Source organism: Montipora capricornis, chromosome 6 (assembly GCF_036669925.1).
Source record: "Montipora capricornis isolate CH-2021 chromosome 6, ASM3666992v2, whole genome shotgun sequence".
In the NCBI taxonomy this organism is placed as follows: Eukaryota; Metazoa; Cnidaria; class Anthozoa; order Scleractinia; family Acroporidae; genus Montipora; species Montipora capricornis.
The window spans coordinates 2,543,059-2,551,293 of NC_090888.1; the positions used below are offsets into that span (position 1 = coordinate 2,543,059).

Sequence of the window (8,235 nt, forward strand, 5' to 3'; positions counted from 1 at the left end):
CTGAGTAATTTCCAGCACTGACATTCGTTTCGGAAATAAAAACCAAATCATATGCAGGGTTTCATGAGTTTTTGGTATAGAAATGGCCGAGGAAAAACAGGAGAAAAACCTCTCATGCAAGCCATATTTCTGGTCATATTTTGTGGGCTGTATTTGGCAGTTTTACATGAAAGAGGAATATTGCCCCGGCAATATGCACACGAAATAACACGCACACCAAAGTTTGCGTAAGCGATCTTTATTTACGGCGTGGAACGTAATCGGACATTTCTACAAATATTTTAGCTATAATCTAACTTCCTTCACCCAGCATGCCTTGAAACTTGTTTGGATTCCATTTCTTGTTTGCAAAATTTGCTACTTCTACTTTTACTTAGTTTTATAAGTTCCTCAGTCAATAGTCGTTATCGGCGTAATCAGATCTAAATTCTTGAGGCCGTTTGTAACTCCGCCGCATCAGATCAGCTAGCAGAATCTTCGCCTTGGGGTTGAATTCTCTCTGTTCTAGGTTCATTGTGTCTTCGTTGGAAGTCGAGTCACCTCTAGGTGGCTTCTTTGGCTGCTTAGAAAAACAAAAGTCGTGCATAAGAACTGAAGTTAATATACTTGCTCTCCATGTCAAAATTAGTTACCTTATTTCTGGCCTATTCTGATCTATTCTTTTATAATGTTACCTTAAGGAAAGTTCGAGTCATGCAGTTTAACTTAAAGTTGAAGATGAAGTTGATCAATGTCTGCTTTGCTGACAGTTTTTTGCAGCGCGTCGTGTACATGATCTCTTCGAAAGAAAAGAAAAAGGTATAGAACAAGTGTCCAGATATTAATATAACCACAAGGATTATTTACGGCTCAGTTTGAGATCATCATGAGTCATGCCGGAGTAATATGCCATGCAATTTTAAAGGCAAAATGATCATAAGTAACTAATCAAAACTAACCTGAGTGGGCTGTTGAGAGCACTTAGTATTATAAGGATCGAAAATGCATATCGGATGAACCGCCCTGCCGTGAGCTGTAAACTCGAACATGACTGCTAATGTTACGACTGTGATCGCAAGAAAATATTTTAACGCCATACCCTAACCGTTTGGTCATTAACTTCTTAAGTTTGAATTTGTCTTTAGTCATTGCACGGTCTTTTATAAAGAGGAGGGCCCTATGCATTAAATTTTAACGAGAGAATAAATTACCTCAAAGATTGTTTTATTTTGTTTTCATTTTCGTTTCGCTGATGATTTCATCTCGAAATAAAGATTGGAAATATATCATATATAACCCTAACGCTATTCTTTTGGTCGCCACTGAAATTTCCACCTAATTTACAATAGTGTGCAAAGTCTCACAGGGGTAGGAAAAGAGAAGCAGGTGTTGCAAAAATGGCTGCCAATAAGTATTCTCTTAAGTTTGTGCAAATTAGGCTGACTAGCCTCGTTTTACTGCCAAAATTCTTTCAATTTGACGCGTGCTAATGAGGCAAGTCAGGATTAACACAAATTAAGGAAAAATGATGATTTATTGGCGGCCAAAATTTTTGCATTCGGTCATTTCAAAATCCTCAATTGACATCTCCCTTTATCTTTCGTTAATTCTAATAAGCCTTACAGTGACATTTCGTCAGTTGTCACCAAAATTTGTCATTCCTTCAGTCGGAGAAATTTTGAACGACAGTACCATGGCTTAGAACCGGAGGGTGTATTTAAGAATTCAGAGACAAGTTATCGCTTTAAGAAAACGTAAGGTGATTAAGAACGTAACTATGTACAAAAAAAAAAAACGGGTGTGGAACCAGTCATTTTCATTTAATAAAAGAAAAATAACAAGCTCACTTCATTCCAACATCCCTGAATACAACCCCTCTTTCGTTTTCAGGGCGAAGCCCATTTGTAACTATTTTCGCAGTTTATCTATTCCTGATTAAAGGGAATATTGCACGCCAGTTTCTTGCTTTTTTTTGTTGGGGGGGGGGGGGGTCGGAGAGTAGTTTGAGTATTATAAGATGTCCAGACGATCGTCGAGTTAGGGTTTGGTTAATTTTTCATGAAGGCCGCTGCATTACTAGCACAATTACTGAGAAACACTAATTTTTAGGAACTGGTAGATTTAACATTCTTTAGCATGATGCTCGACTTAAGGAAGAACTTCTCTAACCTCGTATTTTCTGCAAAACCTGTATATACACCTCCACTTCGATCTGATTTTGACACCAGAACAGCGTCCAGGGAAGTTGATCAGAAGTGATTGACAGAGTAACATAGTCACGAATATGAGGGACATTTTTGCAGCCATGGTGGATTTCTCAGTGTTTCTTGATATCCCAACGTCGATATATAGAGTTTGGCCTGCACATTTTTATAGAGGCGAAGTAATATCATAATGAAGACGGACAGATATCCTCAGTTTTTGATAATTGTCAACGCCAACTTGAAAGGCGAGCGGTATTGATATGCAAAGGGAATTTATCTCAGACTCGAGTTAATTAAGTCGATTAAAGTTTTCGTATGGTGTTTTTAAAAGCCCAACGCTACAGCTCCGTTGTGGCTAATTACAGCCACGATGCCGCCAAACATTGTTTCTAATTCCTATTTTCTTGGAGCTCTGCCCACAGTTATTACAATACTGTAACAATATCGTTACGAAGCATGGGCGTATTATAGCGTTCCATTGTTCAGCGAAGTCTTCTGGTCATATTGCTTCCCACGCAGTGACTCTTATCTTAGGGCTTCAGCACGCGTCCCTTCCCCACAAGTTCGTGTGTAGCTCGTTTCAGCAGAAGCTCGTGGGGGAGGAACGCGTGAGTGTCTTGCGTGAGAGGCTACTGGTCATGCAGCTATGTTCAGTTAAACAGGTGTTGGCCCTTTCAAACAACTGCGTTAGACAACAACGATCCACTCATTCTGAAAAGCTGGTCTTTTAACATTTCAAAAGAAGAATGCCCAAAATTGTTAAGTTTCATGCTTTGAAATGCCAAAAATCTGGGTTTTGACCTTCACACACTGACTTGTGAAATTTCAGGGATAACTTGGTTTTAGTGAGACTAAAAATTTTAAAACAATTCAAGCAAACATAACAGTGCTGAGAGACTCAAATGCAAGTAAAGTATTCAGTTTCCATTTACACTGATAACTTGGAGGAATTGAGCCAGGGACCCTCTAAGGACAACTCTAAACGGTTTCCCCGGCGAGCGACGGTGACTCAGAGATATGAACCCGTAGTATATGCATTCGAATGGAGTGCTCCGTCAGTAAGGCATGTTGTGAATGAACAGAATGGGGTTGCCTTTACTATAGAACTTTAGTGAAAGGGGCAATGTCAGTAACGTCATGCTAAAAACTGGGGAAAAACCTAAGTTAGTACTTCTGCTCATACGTGCAACATTCCTAGCAACCCACTGACAAGATATGAAATATATTTATTGCACAAAGCGCTATTCATATTTAATTTTTGGCGACTCATGTTCTGGGGACCCCATCTCCAAATTTAAAAAAAGTTGTCAGTTTTTTTCAAGTTTCAATCCATTTACATCTTCTCTCCATCCATGGATGCAAATAACATTGAAGAATAGCTTCAGTACACTTCATTTGTTATTGGCAACAAAACTACACCATTTATGATTTTTTTTTCTTAATTGATGCATATAAAGACGTATTTTATTGTTTTGAAGTTTGACTAAAATAGCGAGACAGTTCCCCTTTGATTTCAAAGCGTTCCTTCATCCAAAATCGTCTCCTTCAAGCCCAGCACGCTACCAGTAGAATTAGGAGCATAATTCTACTACTACTTTTCACCTGTTTTTTATTTTCAATTGTAGGTGAAGTGACGCCATGGAATAACGGAATCGGAACTCTTCTTTTGTTCTCGAGACATCTGGTCCGTTAAAAATACGAGATACCGTTTTACAATGACAGCAAAATTCTCGCACTTCCATTGGCTATTTTTTATTGTCAATAAGCGGACAGACACATAAATTTATAATTTATGCGATAATGACGCGATATTGCTCACGTCAGATTGAAGTTTCTCACATTTTTGTCCCACGTTCTTCTCTTGTTTTGACTTAATTTGATCCCTCTGCCTTATTTGTTATTGTAAAAAACAAATTGATGTCAGTTTTTTATGCGTCTGTCCAGTTATTGACAATGAATTTCGTCATAACATTGTCTGCGGATCCACTCAGCTATGGCCTCGTGGATCCACAGCTACTTTGACAATGTTATCACGCAATTCATGATCAATAACAGGACAGACGCATGAAAAACTGACATCAATTTGTCAAATAGACTTGGAATGCAATGATAAAAGAAACCCAAGTTGTGTAGATCATCTTCCAATTTTCAAACGCATAAAATTTTCTTCTTCTCAACCGAGCATGAGTCTATTGTCTTGAATATGAAACTGATGAAATACTGACAAAGTAATATTTGTTACCTTGCCTCGAAAAAAAAAACCGTCGCCAAGCTTTGTGATGAAATGAAAAAACTGGAGAACTGATTTCGTTTGCTAAAATAGCTTTTGCACTGCAAGCCATATTTGAAAATTACCTTAACCAGGTTTTGCATTGTGGTAACATTTATCCGAAACATACATTTTGAAGTCTCTGTTTGCGTTCATTATTAAGCTAGGACTAATTAGAAACTGAAGCAAGGACCACAGCGAAGACAATGAGAACTTAAAAGTTTACCCACGTCATTCAAATCATTTATTGATTATTCTAGAAAACGGACTCTCTAAAAATAAAATAAGTATGATCATTCTGATTGTTTTCAGTGCAAAGAAAATTGTTTAATCTATCGTCAAGGTCTCACATCCTCAAGGCTTTATCTCAATTTTTCTTTTTCACATTGTTGGATCAACATACGTAAAGCGCACGTAGCGAACCATTGGCGGTTTTCGACTGCATTCATTAAACGTATTTGTTTTGTGGTACCTTTCTTCTTGTCAACCTCGTCGTTGTTGAGGTCTTTGGAGGTAATTCGATGCAAACAACATTTTATTAAAGGGCCTGGGTAAACGGCTTAAACATCTATATTCGATATTTTTTCGTTGAACGTTATTGAATGATGTTGACTGCTGGCGTAGTCAAACGTGTCCAACACATCATCAACATTTGATTTGACAAAGCTCCACAAGAGGCCTGGTATTCTGTCCCAGGCTGCTTTGTTACTATGGATACAAATACATGGATGCGTCATGAGGGAAAACCGATTAGTGCGCACGCGTATACCCAACCATTGTTGAAAGAGGGGGACAAACTTCAACATTCCGCTTTTAAACTCATTCAACATCGAGGCAACGTCGATTCAACATGTTTCAACACGGTTGAAAGGGGGGAGGGGAGCAGACTGTTTCAACATCGCTGTTGCAGTCACACAAAATTGGAACGGATATTAAGGCCCTCTTGACCGTGCTTTTAAAAGAATCACAAAAGTATTATTTCTTCTGTATAATATATTTTTTAATTTCTGGAAGCCTCAGGAGTAGTAGTAGTATAGTAGGGTAGGAGTAAGATCATGTAGTAGTGAGTAGTAGTAGTAGTAGTAGTAGTAGTAGTAGTAGTGAGTAGTAGTTAGTAGTAGTGAGTCGTAGGTAGTAGGTAGTAGTAGTAGACTAGTCACTATATCAAAGTAGTAGTATAGCAGTAGTAGTAGAAATGTGCGTAGTAAGGTAGTACTGGAGTAGTACTGTTATGTAGGGTAGTAGGAATAGTAGTAGTAGTAGTAGTGAGTGAGTAGATCAGTAGTAGTAGTTAGTAATAGTAGTTCACGGCAGTAGTAGGTAGTACGTAGTAGTAGTATTTACCTCCTGTATATTATCATTTGATGGCTTCTTTTGAAAAGTGAACACGAATCACTCACTGTTGTTCTAGACACAAACAGGTTTTAATTAAGGGGTTAGCTGAATTAAGTTCAGTTTGTAACAAATTACACATCGTTTGTCGTTTCATTTTTCAAATGATGCTCTGTTTACATTGTTCTCGCCTCATGATCTTCGTTTATTTTACCGATGACCGCTTGTTTAGTCATGAATTAGCTGCTTTGCGCAGAAAACATTTTTTCTCTATTCCCGTATAAATTGGAAACCTCGGCTGTCTCGGGTGGGTGGGGAGGACATGTGTGAGTCTCCCAACCACTGAAAACCAAAACAAAGTGTAGAGATTGATAAACGCAACAGAGTTTCCAAACGCACCTCGAATCATAGTTGATTGCTTTCAGGTTTTTTTTGCCTGCACCACTTGCATACTTTAATTCAATAAGTTCATCAGGCAGTTTAAGCATGGAGGCTCATATGTTTAGACTAACTTCAAAACTATTGATCTCAGTATCACTACAAAGATGCCAAACAAGTTTATACCAATACTACATACACATCAAACAGTTTCTGGGGTCCGAAGTAACGTGCTTGGTTTTCTGCCGTCATTTTCTTCTAAGGTAAATCTCGCGAAGTTTTCAAACTTACGTTACGGAAACAAATAATCACACCAAAGGTGATTTTAACTTACGACCTTCGGAAAATAATTTTGTGTTTTTTTCCGCACCGGTCCCCTACACTCAGGCTTTTATCACTACCGTTGCGGACGAATTGTTCGATCGGTTGAAAATTCTTGCAGTGAGGGGTTCTGCTTCCGCACAACGGAACACACTGCTAACCTGTACGAAAATTTTGCGGTCAACACCGTTAAAAAACTGTCGAACGCCAAATACGAGAATGGACGAAACTTTAGCCGGTCCGGTCAATGATTTACCCAGCGCATTGTGAACACCTTCGTCGTGAACTGCTGCGGTAAAGGTTGGCTTCATGGGATAAGCGTTTGGGGTAACTAGGCTAACGAAAATGAAGTGTGTCGAGGTGTTAATCACTTTTTTCGCTCACTATACACTCTTACTTGAAGCTTACATCTTGCAAAGAGCTCTGACATGAGAAGCTTTTACGTCCAAACGCGGACAGTTGAAAAAGTCACTTACATCTAGCCGTAGTTGAACGGAAAAGATGTAGCACAAAGTGAAATAGGGAGGAGCACGTCTCTTTAGTGGAACAATCTTCGTGGCGACTGGGGCGATATGAGTGGAGTGCAAACTTTCAAATGCCTAAAGAGAATTTCATGCTTAACTGTTGGACAACTAATGACCAAAAGGTTAAATTCAGCCGGTTGCTTCGTTTCATGTGAACTAGAAAGAAAACCTTGAACGGTTTCTGTGCGAAACAAAATGTCCTTATGAGATCAACTCTTTCAAACGGTCGGTTCTTCTTTTGGCCCCCAGCGGCTACTGAAAAAATGATAAGAAGAGTTTTACTTGCCTTAATAGTGCGTCTGTCGCCGCAATTTCCAACACAGGCATTCATATTGACCGCGACAAAGACTCTGAGAACCTCAGTTACTGCGAGGAGTGCGAAGGAAAATACGGAAAGCAGTCTTCAATTCATCACTGAATGATTTCAGATTTCTCCGACCACGTTTTATCAAAAAGAATACCAAACGGATCTCTTATCTGGCGATTGCACGAGGAATATAATCGGACTGGACTTTACGAGTTGGTTTTTTATAATGGAACCGTTTTACGCGAGAAAAATGGTTAGCAAGCGTTCAGTTCCCATTTATTCATTAAAGCGAAAATGACGAGTGTTGTCAAGTTAACCACAGACATAATCGGCAGCTCTTTTATAAGGTATTGAATTTCTTTCATTACTATTATTCGCCTTTGGTTTTTGTGAACAACATTGAAGAATAATACGATTGGCACTCAAAGCTAGGTGATGACAAATTATTCAGAATGGAATGTGATAGTATAGGCCTCATAAACCCCTAAAGTAAGGATTTCGTTCAGGAGTAATTCGTACTTAATTAAAAGGAAACCTTTAATTTAGTGTTACACAGCATCGATGGCGGTCTTAGTCAGTATTATTTCAATTCTTGGACGAGGGATGATGATGTGGAGGCAGACTTCCATGCGATGTAACAAGACAATTAACAATTGCGTAAAACTGAGGATAAACGCTCACTTTCGCTTAAAAAAAAAACATTAGCCAAGCTTTGTGCTGAAAATGCTGGAGAACTGAAACGTTTGCGAAATAGCTTTTGCCGCAAGTCATTTGAAACCTTAATATGAACCAAGCTTTGAAAGTAAAATTTAATAATAAATGATTTCAATAGCGGAACAATATCCCCGGTTCACAATCCATACGGTTTATGAAAAGACACAGAAAAAGATGAAAAAAGGAAAGAGAGAAATGATCCTAGCA

At 38.7% G+C, this 8,235-nt stretch overlaps 1 long non-coding RNA gene across 1 annotated transcript; it reads right to left on the reverse strand.

Moving 5' to 3' along the window:
• Positions 1–222: 222 nt before the first annotated feature.
• Positions 223–1,878, reverse strand: LOC138051190 (uncharacterized). The gene is made up of 2 exons (XR_011132741.1): positions 939–1,878; positions 223–559 (listed from the first exon to the last, which is right to left on the reverse strand). It is a non-coding gene; the product is annotated as an uncharacterized lncRNA (long non-coding RNA).
• Positions 1,879–8,235: the final 6,357 nt, after the last annotated feature.